Raw genomic sequence first — 20,442 nt, forward strand, 5'->3', positions numbered from 1 at the left:
TTATCGTTTTGGATATACTATACGACTGTGTTCTTATGCTGAGCCCAAAATTTGAGCCCCCCCAGCGTGCCCCCTTCAGGGAATTTTGAGAATTTCCGATTTTTCTAGGGATCCTGGGGTCATCAGTTTCCTCCGTACAAAGTTTCAAATTTCTGAGATTTCTGGAAGTGCCTCATTAATTCACGTCTTTTTTCATTTTTAAATATTTATATATACATCGCTCCAGCCCGACTTGCTTTTATATATATAGATGACGGATAAGCATGAGCACGTTGAAAAGTGCAGACTTCCACTTCGAGATTCATATCTCCTAAACGGTTTATGATATTAAGAAACGGTTTGCGCCATCAGACGCCTCATTTATCGCTCTACATATTTGTTTCTAAACCATTTCCTCGTACCTCCCATATTAAGGGGGTAAATTGAGATCAAATTTTGAATAGGGTGAAATTTGGGTGCATTTTTAACATTTTACATTACTTTTTGGATACTTATGTATAAGCTAGAATCATGAAATTTGGTACACACATGTCCCTTAATCGTGCCAATGTGCGCACACAACGTGATGATCCTATCATTCTTATAAGTGTGTCAAACAATGAAATATACTTGTAAAAATCACCAAATTTACGAACAATCCAGAAATACGGCCAAATTTAACGTATAAGAGAGAGAGATACGACAAAATGTCACAGGACCAAAGTTGTAGATCACTCCGAATTGAAGAGACATTGTGCCATCCGTTTTGTGATACGACTTACCGTTTAGCCAAAAAATAGCTCAAAAGGAATGTCTGCACAGTCATTAAAATTGCCTATATATTTCGATATCTTTGGGGGGTACAAAGTGAAAAATTTGAACATCTTGGAATTTTCCCGTCGGTTAGGGACCAAAAGCTATAATTTCACCAAATTTCAATTGTCTACTTCGTCTGGCAGGTTGTGCCGCCATTTTGATTTGGGGGGATAAGGGATAAAATTGAGGTAATTCTCGAAAATTTTTAAGCCTACGAAACCTATAGGTTATCGTTTTGGATATACTATACGACTGTGTTCTTATGCTGAGCCCAAAATTTGAGCCCCCCCAGAGTGCCCCCTTCAGGGAATTTTGAGAATTTCCGATTTTTCTAGGGATCCTGGGGTCATCAGTTTCCTCCGTACCAAGTTTCAAATTTCTGAGATTTATGGAAGTGCCTCATTAATTCACGTCTTTTTTCATTTTTAAATATTTATATATACATCGCTCCAGCCCGACTTGCTTTTATATATATAGATGACAGATAAGCATGAGCACGTTGAAAAGTGCAGACTTCCACTTCGAGATTCATATCTCCTAAACGGTTTATGATATTAAGAAACGGTTTGCGCCATCAGACGCCTCATTTATCGCTCTACATGTTTGTTTCTAAACCATTTAATAGTATCTCCCATATTAAGGGGTAAATTGAGATCAAATCTTGAATAGGGTGAAATTTGGGTGCATTTTTATCATTTTACATTACTTTTTGCCTACTTATGTATAAGCTAGAATCATGAAATTTGGTACACATATGTCCCTTAATCGTGCAAATGTGCGCACACAACGTGATGATCCTATCATTCTTATAAGTGTGTCAAACAATGAAATATACTTGTAAAAATCACCAAATTTACGAACAATCCAGAAATACGGCCAAATTTAACGTATAAGGGAGAGAGATACGACAAAATGTCACAGGACCAAAGTTGTAGATCACTCCGAATTGAAGGGACAGTGTGCCATCCGTTTTGTGATACGACTTACCGTTTAGCCAAAAAATAGCTCAAAAGGAATGTCTGCACAGTCATTAAAATTGCCTATATATTTCGATATCTTAGGGGGGTAAAAAGTGAAAAATTTGAACATCTTGGAATTTTCCCGTCGGTTAGGGACCAAACGCTATAATTTCACCAAATATCAATTGTCTACTTCGTCTGGCAGGTTGTGCCGCCATTTTGATTTGGGGGGATAGGGGATAAAAATGAGGAAATTCTCGAAAATTTTTAAGCCCACGAAACCTATAGGTTATCGTTTTGGATATACTATACGACTGTGTTCTTATGCTGAGCCCAAAATTTGAGCCCCCCCAGCGTGCCCCCTTCAGGGAATTTTGAGAATTTCCGATTTTTCTAGGGATCCTGGGGTCATCAGTTTCCTCCGTACCAAGTTTCAAATTTCTGAGATTTATGGAAGTGCCTCATTAATTCACGTCTTTTTTCATTTTTAAATATTTATATATACATCGCTCCAGCCCGACTTGCTTTTATATATATAGATGACAGATAAGCATGAGCACGTTGAAAAGTGCAGACTTCCACTTCGAGATTCATATCTCCTAAACGGTTTATGATATTAAGAAACGGTTTGCGCCATCAGACGTCTCATTTATCGCTCTACATGTTTGTTTCTAAACCATTTAATAGTATCTCCCATATTAAGGGGTAAATTGAGGTCAAATCTTGAATAGGGTGACATTTGGGTGCATTTTTATCATTTTACATTACTTTTTGCCTACTTATGTATAAGCTAGAATCATGAAATTTGGTACACATATGTCCCTTAATCGTGCAAATGTGCGCACACAACGTGATGATCCTATCATTCTTATAAGTGTGTCAAACAATGAAATATACTTGTAAAAATCACCAAATTTACGAACAATCCAGAAATACGGCCAAATTTAACGTATAAGGGAGAGAGATACGACAAAATGTCACAGGACCAAAGTTGTAGATCACTCCGAATTGAAGGGACATTGTGCCATCCGTTTTGTGATACGACTTACCGTTTAGCCAAAAAATAGCTCAAAAGGAATGTCTGCACAGTCATTAAAATTGCCTATATATTTCGATATCTTAGGGGGGTAAAAAGTGAAAAATTTGAACATCTTGGAATTTTCCCGTCGGTTAGGGACCAAACGCTATAATTTCACCAAATATCAATTGTCTACTTCGTCTGGCAGGTTGTGCCGCCATTTTGATTTGGGGGGATAGGGGATAAAAATGAGGAAATTCTCGAAAATTTTTAAGCCCACGAAACCTATAGGTTATCGTTTTGGATATACTATACGACTGTGTTCTTATGCTGAGCCCAAAATTTGAGCCCCCCCAGCGTGCCCCCTTCAGGGAATTTTGAGAATTTCCGATTTTTCTAGGGATCCTGGGGTCATCAGTTTCCTCCGTACCAAGTTTCAAATTTCTGAGATTTATGGAAGTGCCTCATTAATTCACGTCTTTTTTCATTTTTAAATATTTATATATACATCGCTCCAGCCCGACTTGCTTTTATATATATAGATGACAGATAAGCATGAGCACGTTGAAAAGTGCAGACTTCCACTTCGAGATTCATATCTCCTAAACGGTTTATGATATTAAGAAACGGTTTGCACCATCAGACGCCTCATTTATCGCTCTACATGTTTGTTTCCAAACCATTTAATCGTATCTCCCATATTAAGGGGGTAAATTGAGATCAAATTTTGAATAGGGTGAAATTTGGGTGCATTTTTAACATTTTACATTACTTTTTGCCTACTTATGTATAAGCTAGAATCATGAAATTTGGTACACACATGTCCCTTAATCGTGCCAATGTGCGCACACAACGTGATGATCCTATCATTCTTATAAGTGTGTCAAACAATGAAATATACTTGTAAAAATCACCAAATTTACGAACAATCCAGAAATACGGCCAAATTTAACGTATAAGGGAGAGAGATACGACAAAATGTCACAGGACCAAAGTTGTAGATCACTCCGAATTGAAGGGACATTGTGCCATCCGTTTTGTGATACGACTTACCGTTTAGCCAAAAAATAGCTCAAAAGGAATGTCTGCACAGTCATTAAAATTGCCTATATATTTCGATATCTTTGGGGGGTACAAAGTGAAAAATTTGAACATCTTGGAATTTTCCCGTCGGTTAGGGACCAAAAGCTATAATTTCACCAAATTTCAATTGTCTACTTCGTCCGGCAGGTTGTGCCGCCATTTTGATTTGGGGGGATAGGGGATAAAAATGAGGAAATTCTCGAAAATTTTTAAGCCCACGAAACCTATAGGTTATCGTTTTGGATATACTATACGACTGTGTTCTTATGCTGAGCCCAAAATTTGAGCCCCCCCAGCGTGCCCCCTTCAGGGAATTTTGAGAATTTCCGATTTTTCTAGGGATCCTGGGGTCATCAGTTTCCTCCGTACAAAGTTTCAAATTTCTGAGATTTCTGGAAGTGCCTCATTAATTCACGTCTTTTTTCATTTTTAAATATTTATATATACATCGCTCCAGCCCGACTTGCTTTTATATATATAGATGACGGATAAGCATGAGCACGTTGAAAAGTGCAGACTTCCACTTCGAGATTCATATCTCCTAAACGGTTTATGATATTAAGAAACGGTTTGCGCCATCAGACGCCTCATTTATCGCTCTACATATTTGTTTCTAAACCATTTCCTCGTACCTCCCATATTAAGGGGGTAAATTGAGATCAAATTTTGAATAGGGTGAAATTTGGGTGCATTTTTAACATTTTACATTACTTTTTGGATACTTATGTATAAGCTAGAATCATGAAATTTGGTACACACATGTCCCTTAATCGTGCCAATGTGCGCACACAACGTGATGATCCTATCATTCTTATAAGTGTGTCAAACAATGAAATATACTTGTAAAAATCACCAAATTTACGAACAATCCAGAAATACGGCCAAATTTAACGTATAAGAGAGAGAGATACGACAAAATGTCACAGGACCAAAGTTGTAGATCACTCCGAATTGAAGGGACATTGTGCCATCCGTTTTGTGATACGACTTACCGTTTAGCCAAAAAATAGCTCAAAAGGAATGTCTGCACAGTCATTAAAATTGCCTATATATTTCGATATCTTTGGGGGGTAAAAAGTGAAAAATTTGAACATCTTGGAATTTTCCCGTCGGTTAGGGACCAAAAGCTATAATTTCACCAAATTTCAATTGTCTACTTCGTCCGGCAGGTTGTGCCGCCATTTTGATTTGGGGGGATAGGGGATAAAAATGAGGAAATTCTCGAAAATTTTTAAGCCCACGAAACCTATAGGTTATCGTTTTGGATATACTATACGACTGTGTTCTTATGCTGAGCCCAAAATTTGAGCCCCCCCAGCGTGCCCCCTTCAGGGAATTTTGAGAATTTCCGATTTTTCTAGGGATCCTGGGGTCATCAGTTTCCTCCGTACAAAGTTTCAAATTTCTGAGATTTCTGGAAGTGCCTCATTAATTCACGTCTTTTTTCATTTTTAAATATTTATATATACATCGCTCCAGCCCGACTTGCTTTTATATATATAGATGACGGATAAGCATGAGCACGTTGAAAAGTGCAGACTTCCACTTCGAGATTCATATCTCCTAAACGGTTTATGATATTAAGAAACGGTTTGCGCCATCAGACGCCTCATTTATGGCTCTACATATTTGTTTCTAAACCATTTCCTCGTACCTCCCATATTAAGGGGGTAAATTGAGATCAAATTTTGAATAGGGTGAAATTTGGGTGCATTTTTAACATTTTACATTACTTTTTGGATACTTATGTATAAGCTAGAATCATGAAATTTGGTACACACATGTCCCTTAATCGTGCCAATGTGCGCACACAACGTGATGATCCTATCATTCTTATAAGTGTGTCAAACAATGAAATATACTTGTAAAAATCACCAAATTTACGAACAATCCAGAAATACGGCCAAATTTAACGTATAAGAGAGAGAGATACGACAAAATGTCACAGGACCAAAGTTGTAGATCACTCCGAATTGAAGAGACATTGTGCCATCCGTTTTGTGATACGACTTACCGTTTAGCCAAAAAATAGCTCAAAAGGAATGTCTGCACAGTCATTAAAATTGCCTATATATTTCGATATCTTTGGGGGGTACAAAGTGAAAAATTTGAACATCTTGGAATTTTCCCGTCGGTTAGGGACCAAAAGCTATAATTTCACCAAATTTCAATTGTCTACTTCGTCCGGCAGGTTGTGCCGCCATTTTGATTTGGGGGGATAGGGGATAAAAATGAGGAAATTCTCGAAAATTTTTAAGCCCACGAAACCTATAAGTTATCGTTTTGGATATACTATACGACTGTGTTCTTATGCTGAGCCCAAAATTTGAGCCCCCCCAGCGTGCCCCCTTCAGGGAATTTTGAGAATTTCCGATTTTTCTAGGGATCCTGGGGTCATCAGTTTCCTCCGTACAAAGTTTCAAATTTCTGAGATTTCTGGAAGTGCCTCATTAATTCACGTCTTTTTTCATTTTTAAATATTTATATATACATCGCTCCAGCCCGACTTGCTTTTATATATATAGATGACGGATAAGCATGAGCACGTTGAAAAGTGCAGACTTCCACTTCGAGATTCATATCTCCTAAACGGTTTATGATATTAAGAAACGGTTTGCGCCATCAGACGCCTCATTTATCGCTCTACATATTTGTTTCTAAACCATTTCCTCGTACCTCCCATATTAAGGGGGTAAATTGAGATCAAATTTTGAATAGGGTGAAATTTGGGTGCATTTTTAACATTTTACATTACTTTTTGGATACTTATGTATAAGCTAGAATCATGAAATTTGGTACACACATGTCCCTTAATCGTGCCAATGTGCGCACACAACGTGATGATCCTATCATTCTTATAAGTGTGTCAAACAATGAAATATACTTGTAAAAATCACCAAATTTACGAACAATCCAGAAATACGGCCAAATTTAACGTATAAGAGAGAGAGATACGACAAAATGTCACAGGACCAAAGTTGTAGATCACTCCGAATTGAAGAGACATTGTGCCATCCGTTTTGTGATACGACTTACCGTTTAGCCAAAAAATAGCTCAAAAGGAATGTCTGCACAGTCATTAAAATTGCCTATATATTTCGATATCTTTGGGGGGTACAAAGTGAAAAATTTGAACATCTTGGAATTTTCCCGTCGGTTAGGGACCAAAAGCTATAATTTCACCAAATTTCAATTGTCTACTTCGTCTGGCAGGTTGTGCCGCCATTTTGATTTGGGGGGATAAGGGATAAAAATGAGGTAATTCTCGAAAATTTTTAAGCCTACGAAACCTATAGGTTATCGTTTTGGATATACTATACGACTGTGTTCTTATGCTGAGCCCAAAATTTGAGCCCCCCCAGAGTGCCCCCTTCAGGGAATTTTGAGAATTTCCGATTTTTCTAGGGATCCTGGGGTCATCAGTTTCCTCCGTACCAAGTTTCAAATTTCTGAGATTTATGGAAGTGCCTCATTAATTCACGTCTTTTTTCATTTTTAAATATTTATATATACATCGCTCCAGCCCGACTTGCTTTTATATATATAGATGACGGATAAGCATGAGCACGTTGAAAAGTGCAGACTTCCACTTCGAGATTCATATCTCCTAAACGGTTTATGATATTAAGAAACGGTTTGCGCCATCAGACGCCTCATTTATCGCTCTACATATTTGTTTCTAAACCATTTCCTCGTACCTCCCATATTAAGGGGGTAAATTGAGATCAAATTTTGAATAGGGTGAAATTTGGGTGCATTTTTAACATTTTACATTACTTTTTGGATACTTATGTATAAGCTAGAATCATGAAATTTGGTACACACATGTCCCTTAATCGTGCCAATGTGCGCACACAACGTGATGATCCTATCATTCTTATAAGTGTGTCAAACAATGAAATATACTTGTAAAAATCACCAAATTTACGAACAATCCAGAAATACGGCCAAATTTAACGTATAAGAGAGAGAGATACGACAAAATGTCACAGGACCAAAGTTGTAGATCACTCCGAATTGAAGAGACATTGTGCCATCCGTTTTGTGATACGACTTACCGTTTAGCCAAAAAATAGCTCAAAAGGAATGTCTGCACAGTCATTAAAATTGCCTATATATTTCGATATCTTTGGGGGGTACAAAGTGAAAAATTTGAACATCTTGGAATTTTCCCGTCGGTTAGGGACCAAAAGCTATAATTTCACCAAATTTCAATTGTCTACTTCGTCTGGCAGGTTGTGCCGCCATTTTGATTTGGGGGGATAAGGGATAAAAATGAGGTAATTCTCGAAAATTTTTAAGCCTACGAAACCTATAGGTTATCGTTTTGGATATACTATACGACTGTGTTCTTATGCTGAGCCCAAAATTTGAGCCCCCCCAGAGTGCCCCCTTCAGGGAATTTTGAGAATTTCCGATTTTTCTAGGGATCCTGGGGTCATCAGTTTCCTCCGTACCAAGTTTCAAATTTCTGAGATTTATGGAAGTGCCTCATTAATTCACGTCTTTTTTCATTTTTAAATATTTATATATACATCGCTCCAGCCCGACTTGCTTTTATATATATAGATGACAGATAAGCATGAGCACGTTGAAAAGTGCAGACTTCCACTTCGAGATTCATATCTCCTAAACGGTTTATGATATTAAGAAACGGTTTGCGCCATCAGACGCCTCATTTATCGCTCTACATGTTTGTTTCTAAACCATTTAATAGTATCTCCCATATTAAGGGGTAAATTGAGATCAAATCTTGAATAGGGTGAAATTTGGGTGCATTTTTATCATTTTACATTACTTTTTGCCTACTTATGTATAAGCTAGAATCATGAAATTTGGTACACATATGTCCCTTAATCGTGCAAATGTGCGCACACAACGTGATGATCCTATCATTCTTATAAGTGTGTCAAACAATGAAATATACTTGTAAAAATCACCAAATTTACGAACAATCCAGAAATACGGCCAAATTTAACGTATAAGGGAGAGAGATACGACAAAATGTCACAGGACCAAAGTTGTAGATCACTCCGAATTGAAGGGACATTGTGCCATCCGTTTTGTGATACGACTTACCGTTTAGCCAAAAAATAGCTCAAAAGGAATGTCTGCACAGTCATTAAAATTGCCTATATATTTCGATATCTTAGGGGGGTAAAAAGTGAAAAATTTGAACATCTTGGAATTTTCCCGTCGGTTAGGGACCAAACGCTATAATTTCACCAAATATCAATTGTCTACTTCGTCTGGCAGGTTGTGCCGCCATTTTGATTTGGGGGGATAGGGGATAAAAATGAGGAAATTCTCGAAAATTTTTAAGCCCACGAAACCTATAGGTTATCGTTTTGGATATACTATACGACTGTGTTCTTATGCTGAGCCCAAAATTTGAGCCCCCCCAGCGTGCCCCCTTCAGGGAATTTTGAGAATTTCCGATTTTTCTAGGGATCCTGGGGTCATCAGTTTCCTCCGTACAAAGTTTCAAATTTCTGAGATTTCTGGAAGTGCCTCATTAATTCACGTCTTTTTTCATTTTTAAATATTTATATATACATCGCTCCAGCCCGACTTGCTTTTATATATATAGATGACGGATAAGCATGAGCACGTTGAAAAGTGCAGACTTCCACTTCGAGATTCATATCTCCTAAACGGTTTATGATATTAAGAAACGGTTTGCGCCATCAGACGCCTCATTTATCGCTCTACATATTTGTTTCTAAACCATTTCCTCGTACCTCCCATATTAAGGGGGTAAATTGAGATCAAATTTTGAATAGGGTGAAATTTGGGTGCATTTTTAACATTTTACATTACTTTTTGGATACTTATGTATAAGCTAGAATCATGAAATTTGGTACACACATGTCCCTTAATCGTGCCAATGTGCGCACACAACGTGATGATCCTATCATTCTTATAAGTGTGTCAAACAATGAAATATACTTGTAAAAATCACCAAATTTACGAACAATCCAGAAATACGGCCAAATTTAACGTATAAGAGAGAGAGATACGACAAAATGTCACAGGACCAAAGTTGTAGATCACTCCGAATTGAAGAGACATTGTGCCATCCGTTTTGTGATACGACTTACCGTTTAGCCAAAAAATAGCTCAAAAGGAATGTCTGCACAGTCATTAAAATTGCCTATATATTTCGATATCTTTGGGGGGTACAAAGTGAAAAATTTGAACATCTTGGAATTTTCCCGTCGGTTAGGGACCAAAAGCTATAATTTCACCAAATTTCAATTGTCTACTTCGTCTGGCAGGTTGTGCCGCCATTTTGATTTGGGGGGATAAGGGATAAAAATGAGGTAATTCTCGAAAATTTTTAAGCCTACGAAACCTATAGGTTATCGTTTTGGATATACTATACGACTGTGTTCTTATGCTGAGCCCAAAATTTGAGCCCCCCCAGAGTGCCCCCTTCAGGGAATTTTGAGAATTTCCGATTTTTCTAGGGATCCTGGGGTCATCAGTTTCCTCCGTACCAAGTTTCAAATTTCTGAGATTTATGGAAGTGCCTCATTAATTCACGTCTTTTTTCATTTTTAAATATTTATATATACATCGCTCCAGCCCGACTTGCTTTTATATATATAGATGACAGATAAGCATGAGCACGTTGAAAAGTGCAGACTTCCACTTCGAGATTCATATCTCCTAAACGGTTTATGATATTAAGAAACGGTTTGCGCCATCAGACGCCTCATTTATCGCTCTACATGTTTGTTTCTAAACCATTTAATAGTATCTCCCATATTAAGGGGTAAATTGAGATCAAATCTTGAATAGGGTGAAATTTGGGTGCATTTTTATCATTTTACATTACTTTTTGCCTACTTATGTATAAGCTAGAATCATGAAATTTGGTACACATATGTCCCTTAATCGTGCAAATGTGCGCACACAACGTGATGATCCTATCATTCTTATAAGTGTGTCAAACAATGAAATATACTTGTAAAAATCACCAAATTTACGAACAATCCAGAAATACGGCCAAATTTAACGTATAAGGGAGAGAGATACGACAAAATGTCACAGGACCAAAGTTGTAGATCACTCCGAATTGAAGGGACATTGTGCCATCCGTTTTGTGATACGACTTACCGTTTAGCCAAAAAATAGCTCAAAAGGAATGTCTGCACAGTCATTAAAATTGCCTATATATTTCGATATCTTAGGGGGGTAAAAAGTGAAAAATTTGAACATCTTGGAATTTTCCCGTCGGTTAGGGACCAAACGCTATAATTTCACCAAATATCAATTGTCTACTTCGTCTGGCAGGTTGTGCCGCCATTTTGATTTGGGGGGATAGGGGATAAAAATGAGGAAATTCTCGAAAATTTTTAAGCCCACGAAACCTATAGGTTATCGTTTTGGATATACTATACGACTGTGTTCTTATGCTGAGCCCAAAATTTGAGCCCCCCCAGCGTGCCCCCTTCAGGGAATTTTGAGAATTTCCGATTTTTCTAGGGATCCTGGGGTCATCAGTTTCCTCCGTACAAAGTTTCAAATTTCTGAGATTTCTGGAAGTGCCTCATTAATTCACGTCTTTTTTCATTTTTAAATATTTATATATACATCGCTCCAGCCCGACTTGCTTTTATATATATAGATGACGGATAAGCATGAGCACGTTGAAAAGTGCAGACTTCCACTTCGAGATTCATATCTCCTAAACGGTTTATGATATTAAGAAACGGTTTGCGCCATCAGACGCCTCATTTATCGCTCTACATATTTGTTTCTAAACCATTTCCTCGTACCTCCCATATTAAGGGGGTAAATTGAGATCAAATTTTGAATAGGGTGAAATTTGGGTGCATTTTTAACATTTTACATTACTTTTTGGATACTTATGTATAAGCTAGAATCATGAAATTTGGTACACACATGTCCCTTAATCGTGCCAATGTGCGCACACAACGTGATGATCCTATCATTCTTATAAGTGTGTCAAACAATGAAATATACTTGTAAAAATCACCAAATTTACGAACAATCCAGAAATACGGCCAAATTTAACGTATAAGAGAGAGAGATACGACAAAATGTCACAGGACCAAAGTTGTAGATCACTCCGAATTGAAGAGACATTGTGCCATCCGTTTTGTGATACGACTTACCGTTTAGCCAAAAAATAGCTCAAAAGGAATGTCTGCACAGTCATTAAAATTGCCTATATATTTCGATATCTTTGGGGGGTACAAAGTGAAAAATTTGAACATCTTGGAATTTTCCCGTCGGTTAGGGACCAAAAGCTATAATTTCACCAAATTTCAATTGTCTACTTCGTCTGGCAGGTTGTGCCGCCATTTTGATTTGGGGGGATAAGGGATAAAAATGAGGTAATTCTCGAAAATTTTTAAGCCTACGAAACCTATAGGTTATCGTTTTGGATATACTATACGACTGTGTTCTTATGCTGAGCCCAAAATTTGAGCCCCCCCAGAGTGCCCCCTTCAGGGAATTTTGAGAATTTCCGATTTTTCTAGGGATCCTGGGGTCATCAGTTTCCTCCGTACCAAGTTTCAAATTTCTGAGATTTATGGAAGTGCCTCATTAATTCACGTCTTTTTTCATTTTTAAATATTTATATATACATCGCTCCAGCCCGACTTGCTTTTATATATATAGATGACAGATAAGCATGAGCACGTTGAAAAGTGCAGACTTCCACTTCGAGATTCATATCTCCTAAACGGTTTATGATATTAAGAAACGGTTTGCGCCATCAGACGCCTCATTTATCGCTCTACATGTTTGTTTCTAAACCATTTAATAGTATCTCCCATATTAAGGGGTAAATTGAGATCAAATCTTGAATAGGGTGAAATTTGGGTGCATTTTTATCATTTTACATTACTTTTTGCCTACTTATGTATAAGCTAGAATCATGAAATTTGGTACACATATGTCCCTTAATCGTGCAAATGTGCGCACACAACGTGATGATCCTATCATTCTTATAAGTGTGTCAAACAATGAAATATACTTGTAAAAATCACCAAATTTACGAACAATCCAGAAATACGGCCAAATTTAACGTATAAGGGAGAGAGATACGACAAAATGTCACAGGACCAAAGTTGTAGATCACTCCGAATTGAAGGGACATTGTGCCATCCGTTTTGTGATACGACTTACCGTTTAGCCAAAAAATAGCTCAAAAGGAATGTCTGCACAGTCATTAAAATTGCCTATATATTTCGATATCTTAGGGGGGTAAAAAGTGAAAAATTTGAACATCTTGGAATTTTCCCGTCGGTTAGGGACCAAACGCTATAATTTCACCAAATATCAATTGTCTACTTCGTCTGGCAGGTTGTGCCGCCATTTTGATTTGGGGGGATAGGGGATAAAAATGAGGAAATTCTCGAAAATTTTTAAGCCCACGAAACCTATAGGTTATCGTTTTGGATATACTATACGACTGTGTTCTTATGCTGAGCCCAAAATTTGAGCCCCCCCAGCGTGCCCCCTTCAGGGAATTTTGAGAATTTCCGATTTTTCTAGGGATCCTGGGGTCATCAGTTTCCTCCGTACCAAGTTTCAAATTTCTGAGATTTATGGAAGTGCCTCATTAATTCACGTCTTTTTTCATTTTTAAATATTTATATATACATCGCTCCAGCCCGACTTGCTTTTATATATATAGATGACAGATAAGCATGAGCACGTTGAAAAGTGCAGACTTCCACTTCGAGATTCATATCTCCTAAACGGTTTATGATATTAAGAAACGGTTTGCGCCATCAGACGCCTCATTTATCGCTCTACATGTTTGTTTCCAAACCATTTAATCGTATCTCCCATATTAAGGGGGTAAATTGAGATCAAATTTTGAATAGGGTGAAATTTGGGTGCATTTTTAACATTTTACATTACTTTTTGCCTACTTATGTATAAGCTAGAATCATGAAATTTGGTACACACATGTCCCTTAATCGTGCCAATGTGCGCACACAACGTGATGATCCTATCATTCTTATAAGTGTGTCAAACAATGAAATATACTTGTAAAAATCACCAAATTTACGAACAATCCAGAAATACGGCCAAATTTAACGTATAAGGGAGAGAGATACGACAAAATGTCACAGGACCAAAGTTGTAGATCACTCCGAATTGAAGGGACATTGTGCCATCCGTTTTGTGATACGACTTACCGTTTAGCCAAAAAATAGCTCAAAAGGAATGTCTGCACAGTCATTAAAATTGCCTATATATTTCGATATCTTTGGGGGGTAAAAAGTGAAAAATTTGAACATCTTGGAATTTTCCCGTCGGTTAGGGACCAAAAGCTATAATTTCACCAAATTTCAATTGTCTACTTCGTCCGGCAGGTTGTGCCGCCATTTTGATTTGGGGGGATAGGGGATAAAAATGAGGAAATTCTCGAAAATTTTTAAGCCCACGAAACCTATAGGTTATCGTTTTGGATATACTATACGACTGTGTTCTTATGCTGAGCCCAAAATTTGAGCCCCCCCAGCGTGCCCCCTTCAGGGAATTTTGAGAATTTCCGATTTTTCTAGGGATCCTGGGGTCATCAGTTTCCTCCGTACAAAGTTTCAAATTTCTGAGATTTCTGGAAGTGCCTCATTAATTCACGTCTTTTTTCATTTTTAAATATTTATATATACATCGCTCCAGCCCGACTTGCTTTTATATATATAGATGACGGATAAGCATGAGCACGTTGAAAAGTGCAGACTTCCACTTCGAGATTCATATCTCCTAAACGGTTTATGATATTAAGAAACGGTTTGCGCCATCAGACGCCTCATTTATCGCTCTACATATTTGTTTCTAAACCATTTCCTCGTACCTCCCATATTAAGGGGGTAAATTGAGATCAAATTTTGAATAGGGTGAAATTTGGGTGCATTTTTAACATTTTACATTACTTTTTGGATACTTATGTATAAGCTAGAATCATGAAATTTGGTACACACATGTCCCTTAATCGTGCCAATGTGCGCACACAACGTGATGATCCTATCATTCTTATAAGTGTGTCAAACAATGAAATATACTTGTAAAAATCACCAAATTTACGAACAATCCAGAAATACGGCCAAATTTAACGTATAAGAGAGAGAGATACGACAAAATGTCACAGGACCAAAGTTGTAGATCACTCCGAATTGAAGAGACATTGTGCCATCCGTTTTGTGATACGACTTACCGTTTAGCCAAAAAATAGCTCAAAAGGAATGTCTGCACAGTCATTAAAATTGCCTATATATTTCGATATCTTTGGGGGGTACAAAGTGAAAAATTTGAACATCTTGGAATTTTCCCGTCGGTTAGGGACCAAAAGCTATAATTTCACCAAATTTCAATTGTCTACTTCGTCTGGCAGGTTGTGCCGCCTTTTTGATTTGGGGGGATAAGGGATAAAAATGAGGTAATTCTCGAAAATTTTTAAGCCTACGAAACCTATAGGTTATCGTTTTGGATATACTATACGACTGTGTTCTTATGCTGAGCCCAAAATTTGAGCCCCCCCAGAGTGCCCCCTTCAGGGAATTTTGAGAATTTCCGATTTTTCTAGGGATCCTGGGGTCATCAGTTTCCTCCGTACCAAGTTTCAAATTTCTGAGATTTATGGAAGTGCCTCATTAATTCACGTCTTTTTTCATTTTTAAATATTTATATATACATCGCTCCAGCCCGACTTGCTTTTATATATATAGATGACGGATAAGCATGAGCACGTTGAAAAGTGCAGACTTCCACTTCGAGATTCATATCTCCTAAACGGTTTATGATATTAAGAAACGGTTTGCGCCATCAGACGCCTCATTTATCGCTCTACATATTTGTTTCTAAACCATTTCCTCGTACCTCCCATATTAAGGGGGTAAATTGAGATCAAATTTTGAATAGGGTGAAATTTGGGTGCATTTTTAACATTTTACATTACTTTTTGGATACTTATGTATAAGCTAGAATCATGAAATTTGGTACACACATGTCCCTTAATCGTGCCAATGTGCGCACACAACGTGATGATCCTATCATTCTTATAAGTGTGTCAAACAATGAAATATACTTGTAAAAATCACCAAATTTACGAACAATCCAGAAATACGGCCAAATTTAACGTATAAGAGAGAGAGATACGACAAAATGTCACAGGACCAAAGTTGTAGATCACTCCGAATTGAAGAGACATTGTGCCATCCGTTTTGTGATACGACTTACCGTTTAGCCAAAAAATAGCTCAAAAGGAATGTCTGCACAGTCATTAAAATTGCCTATATATTTCGATATCTTTGGGGGGTACAAAGTGAAAAATTTGAACATCTTGGAATTTTCCCGTCGGTTAGGGACCAAAAGCTATAATTTCACCAAATTTCAATTGTCTACTTCGTCTGGCAGGTTGTGCCGCCATTTTGATTTGGGGGGATAAGGGATAAAAATGAGGTAATTCTCGAAAATTTTTAAGCCTACGAAACCTATAGGTTATCGTTTTGGATATACTATACGACTGTGTTCTTATGCTGAGCCCAAAATTTGAGCCCCCCCAGAGTGCCCCCTTCAGGGAATTTTGAGAATTTCCGATTTTTCTAGGGATCCTGGGGTCATCAGTTTCCTCCGTACCAAGTTTCAAATTTCTGAGATTTATGGAAGTGCCTCATTAATTCACGTCTTTTTTCATTTTTAAATATTTATATATACATCGCTCCAGCCCGACTTGCTTTTATATATATAGATGACAGATAAGCATGAGCACGTTGAAAAGTGCAGACTTCCACTTCGAGATTCATATCTCCTAAACGGTTTATGATATTAAGAAACGGTTTGCGCCATCAGACGCCTCATTTATCGCTCTACATGTTTGTTTCTAAACCATTTAATAGTATCTCCCATATTAAGGGGTAAATTGAGATCAAATCTTGAATAGGGTGAAATTTGGGTGCATTTTTATCATTTTACATTACTTTTTGCCTACTTATGTATAAGCTAGAATCATGAAATTTGGTACACATATGTCCCTTAATCGTGCAAATGTGCGCACACAACGTGATGATCCTATCATTCTTATAAGTGTGTCAAACAATGAAATATACTTGTAAAAATCACCAAATTTACGAACAATCCAGAAATACGGCCAAATTTAACGTATAAGGGAGAGAGATACGACAAAATGTCACAGGACCAAAGTTGTAGATCACTCCGAATTGAAGGGACAGTGTGCCATCCGTTTTGTGATACGACTTACCGTTTAGCCAAAAAATAGCTCAAAAGGAATGTCTGCACAGTCATTAAAATTGCCTATATATTTCGATATCTTAGGGGGGTAAAAAGTGAAAAATTTGAACATCTTGGAATTTTCCCGTCGGTTAGGGACCAAACGCTATAATTTCACCAAATATCAATTGTCTACTTCGTCTGGCAGGTTGTGCCGCCATTTTGATTTGGGGGGATAGGGGATAAAAATGAGGAAATTCTCGAAAATTTTTAAGCCCACGAAACCTATAGGTTATCGTTTTGGATATACTATACGACTGTGTTCTTATGCTGAGCCCAAAATTTGAGCCCCCCCAGCTTGCCCCCTTCAGGGAATTTTGAGAATTTCCGATTTTTCTAGGGATCCTGGGGTCATCAGTTTCCTCCGTACCAAGTTTCAAATTTCTGAGATTTATGGAAGTGCCTCATTAATTCACGTCTTTTTTCATTTTTAAATATTTATATATACATCGCTCCAGCCCGACTTGCTTTTATATATATAGATGACGGATAAGCATGAGCACGTTGAAAAGTGCAGACTTCCACTTCGAGATTCATATCTCCTAAACGGTTTATGATATTAAGAAACGGTTTGCGCCATCAGACGCCTCATTTATCGCTCTACATATTTGTTTCTAAACCATTTCCTCGTACCTCCCATATTAAGGGGGTAAATTGAGATCAAATTTTGAATAGGGTGAAATTTGGGTGCATTTTTAACATTTTACATTACTTTTTGGATACTTATGTATAAGCTAGAATCATGAAATTTGGTACACACATGTCCCTTAATCGTGCCAATGTGCGCACACAACGTGATGATCCTATCATTCTTATAAGTGTGTCAAACAATGAAATATACTTGTAAAAATCACCAAATTTACGAACAATCCAGAAATACGGCCAAATTTAACGTATAAGAGAGAGAGATACGACAAAATGTCACAGGACCAAAGTTGTAGATCACTCCGAATTGAAGAGACATTGTGCCATCCGTTTTGTGATACGACTTACCGTTTAGCCAAAAAATAGCTCAAAAGGAATGTCTGCACAGTCATTAAAATTGCCTATATATTTCGATATCTTTGGGGGGTACAAAGTGAAAAATTTGAACATCTTGGAATTTTCCCGTCGGTTAGGGACCAAAAGCTATAATTTCACCAAATTTCAATTGTCTACTTCGTCTGGCAGGTTGTGCCGCCATTTTGATTTGGGGGGATAAGGGATAAAAATGAGGTAATTCTCGAAAATTTTTAAGCCTACGAAACCTATAGGTTATCGTTTTGGATATACTATACGACTGTGTTCTTATGCTGAGCCCAAAATTTGAGCCCCCCCAGAGTGCCCCCTTCAGGGAATTTTGAGAATTTCCGATTTTTCTAGGGATCCTGGGGTCATCAGTTTCCTCCGTACCAAGTTTCAAATTTCTGAGATTTATGGAAGTGCCTCATTAATTCACGTCTTTTTTCATTTTTAAATATTTATATATACATCGCTCCAGCCCGACTTGCTTTTATATATATAGATGACAGATAAGCATGAGCACGTTGAAAAGTGCAGACTTCCACTTCGAGATTCATATCTCCTAAACGGTTTATGATATTAAGAAACGGTTTGCGCCATCAGACGCCTCATTTATCGCTCTACATGTTTGTTTCTAAACCATTTAATAGTATCTCCCATATTAAGGGGTAAATTGAGATCAAATCTTGAATAGGGTGAAATTTGGGTGCATTTTTATCATTTTACATTACTTTTTGCCTACTTATGTATAAGCTAGAATCATGAAATTTGGTACACATATGTCCCTTAATCGTGCAAATGTGCGCACACAACGTGATGATCCTATCATTCTTATAAGTGTGTCAAACAATGAAATATACTTGTAAAAATCACCAAATTTACGAACAATCCAGAAATACGGCCAAATTTAACGTATAAGGGAGAGAGATACGACAAAATGTCACAGGACCAAAGTTGTAGATCACTCCGAATTGAAGGGACAGTGTGCCATCCGTTTTGTGATACGACTTACCGTTTAGCCAAAAAATAGCTCAAAAGGAATGTCTGCACAGTCATTAAAATTGCCTATATATTTCGATATCTTAGGGGGGTAAAAAGTGAAAAATTTGAACATCTTGGAATTTTCCCGTCGGTTAGGGACCAAACGCTATAATTTCACCAAATATCAATTGTCTACTTCGTCTGGCAGGTTGTGCCGCCATTTTGATTTGGGGGGATAGGGGATAAAAATGAGGAAATTCTCGAAAATTTTTAAGCCCACGAAACCTATAGGTTATCGTTTTGGATATACTATACGACTGTGTTCTTATGCTGAGCCCAAAATTTGAGCCCCCCCAGCTTGCCCCCTTCAGGGAATTTTGAGAATTTCCGATTTTTCTAGGGATCCTGGGGTCATCAGTTTCCTCCGTACCAAGTTTCAAATTTCTGAGATTTATGGAAGTGCCTCATTAATTCACGTCTTTTTTCATTTTTAAATATTTATATATACATCGCTCCAGCCCGACTTGCTTTTATATATATAGATGACAGATAAGCATGAGCACGTTGAAAAGTGCAGACTTCCACTTCGAGATTCATATCTCCTAAACGGTTTATGATATTAAGAAACGGTTTGCGCCATCAGACGCCTCATTTATCGCTCTACATGTTTGTTTCCAAACCATTTAATCGTATCTCCCATATTAAGGGGGTAAATTGAGATCAAATTTTGAATAGGGTGAAATTTGGGTGCATTTTTAACATTTTACATTACTTTTTGCCTACTTATGTATAAGCTAGAATCATGAAATTTGGTACACACATGTCCCTTAATCGTGCCAATGTGCGCACACAACGTGATGATCCTATCATTCTTATAAGTGTGTCAAACAATGAAATATACTTGTAAAAATCACCAAATTTACGAACAATCCAGAAATACGGCCAAATTTAACGTATAAGGGAGAGAGATACGACAAAATGTCACAGGACCAAAGTTGTAGATCACTCCGAATTGAAGGGACATTGTGCCATCCGTTTTGTGATACGACTTACCGTTTAGCCAAAAAATAGCTCAAAAGGAATGTCTGCACAGTCATTAAAATTGCCTATATATTTCGATATCTTTGGGGGGTAAAAAGTGAAAAATTTGAACATCTTGGAATTTTCCCGTCGGTTAGGGACCAAAAGCTATAATTTCACCAAATTTCAATTGTCTACTTCGTCCGGCAGGTTGTGCCGCCATTTTGATTTGGGGGGATAGGGGATAAAAATGAGGAAATTCTCGAAAATTTTTAAGCCCACGAAACCTATAGGTTATCGTTT

The sequence above is a fragment of the Anabrus simplex genome, chromosome 1, assembly GCF_040414725.1.
Source record: "Anabrus simplex isolate iqAnaSimp1 chromosome 1, ASM4041472v1, whole genome shotgun sequence".
Taxonomy (NCBI): Eukaryota; Metazoa; Arthropoda; class Insecta; order Orthoptera; family Tettigoniidae; genus Anabrus; species Anabrus simplex.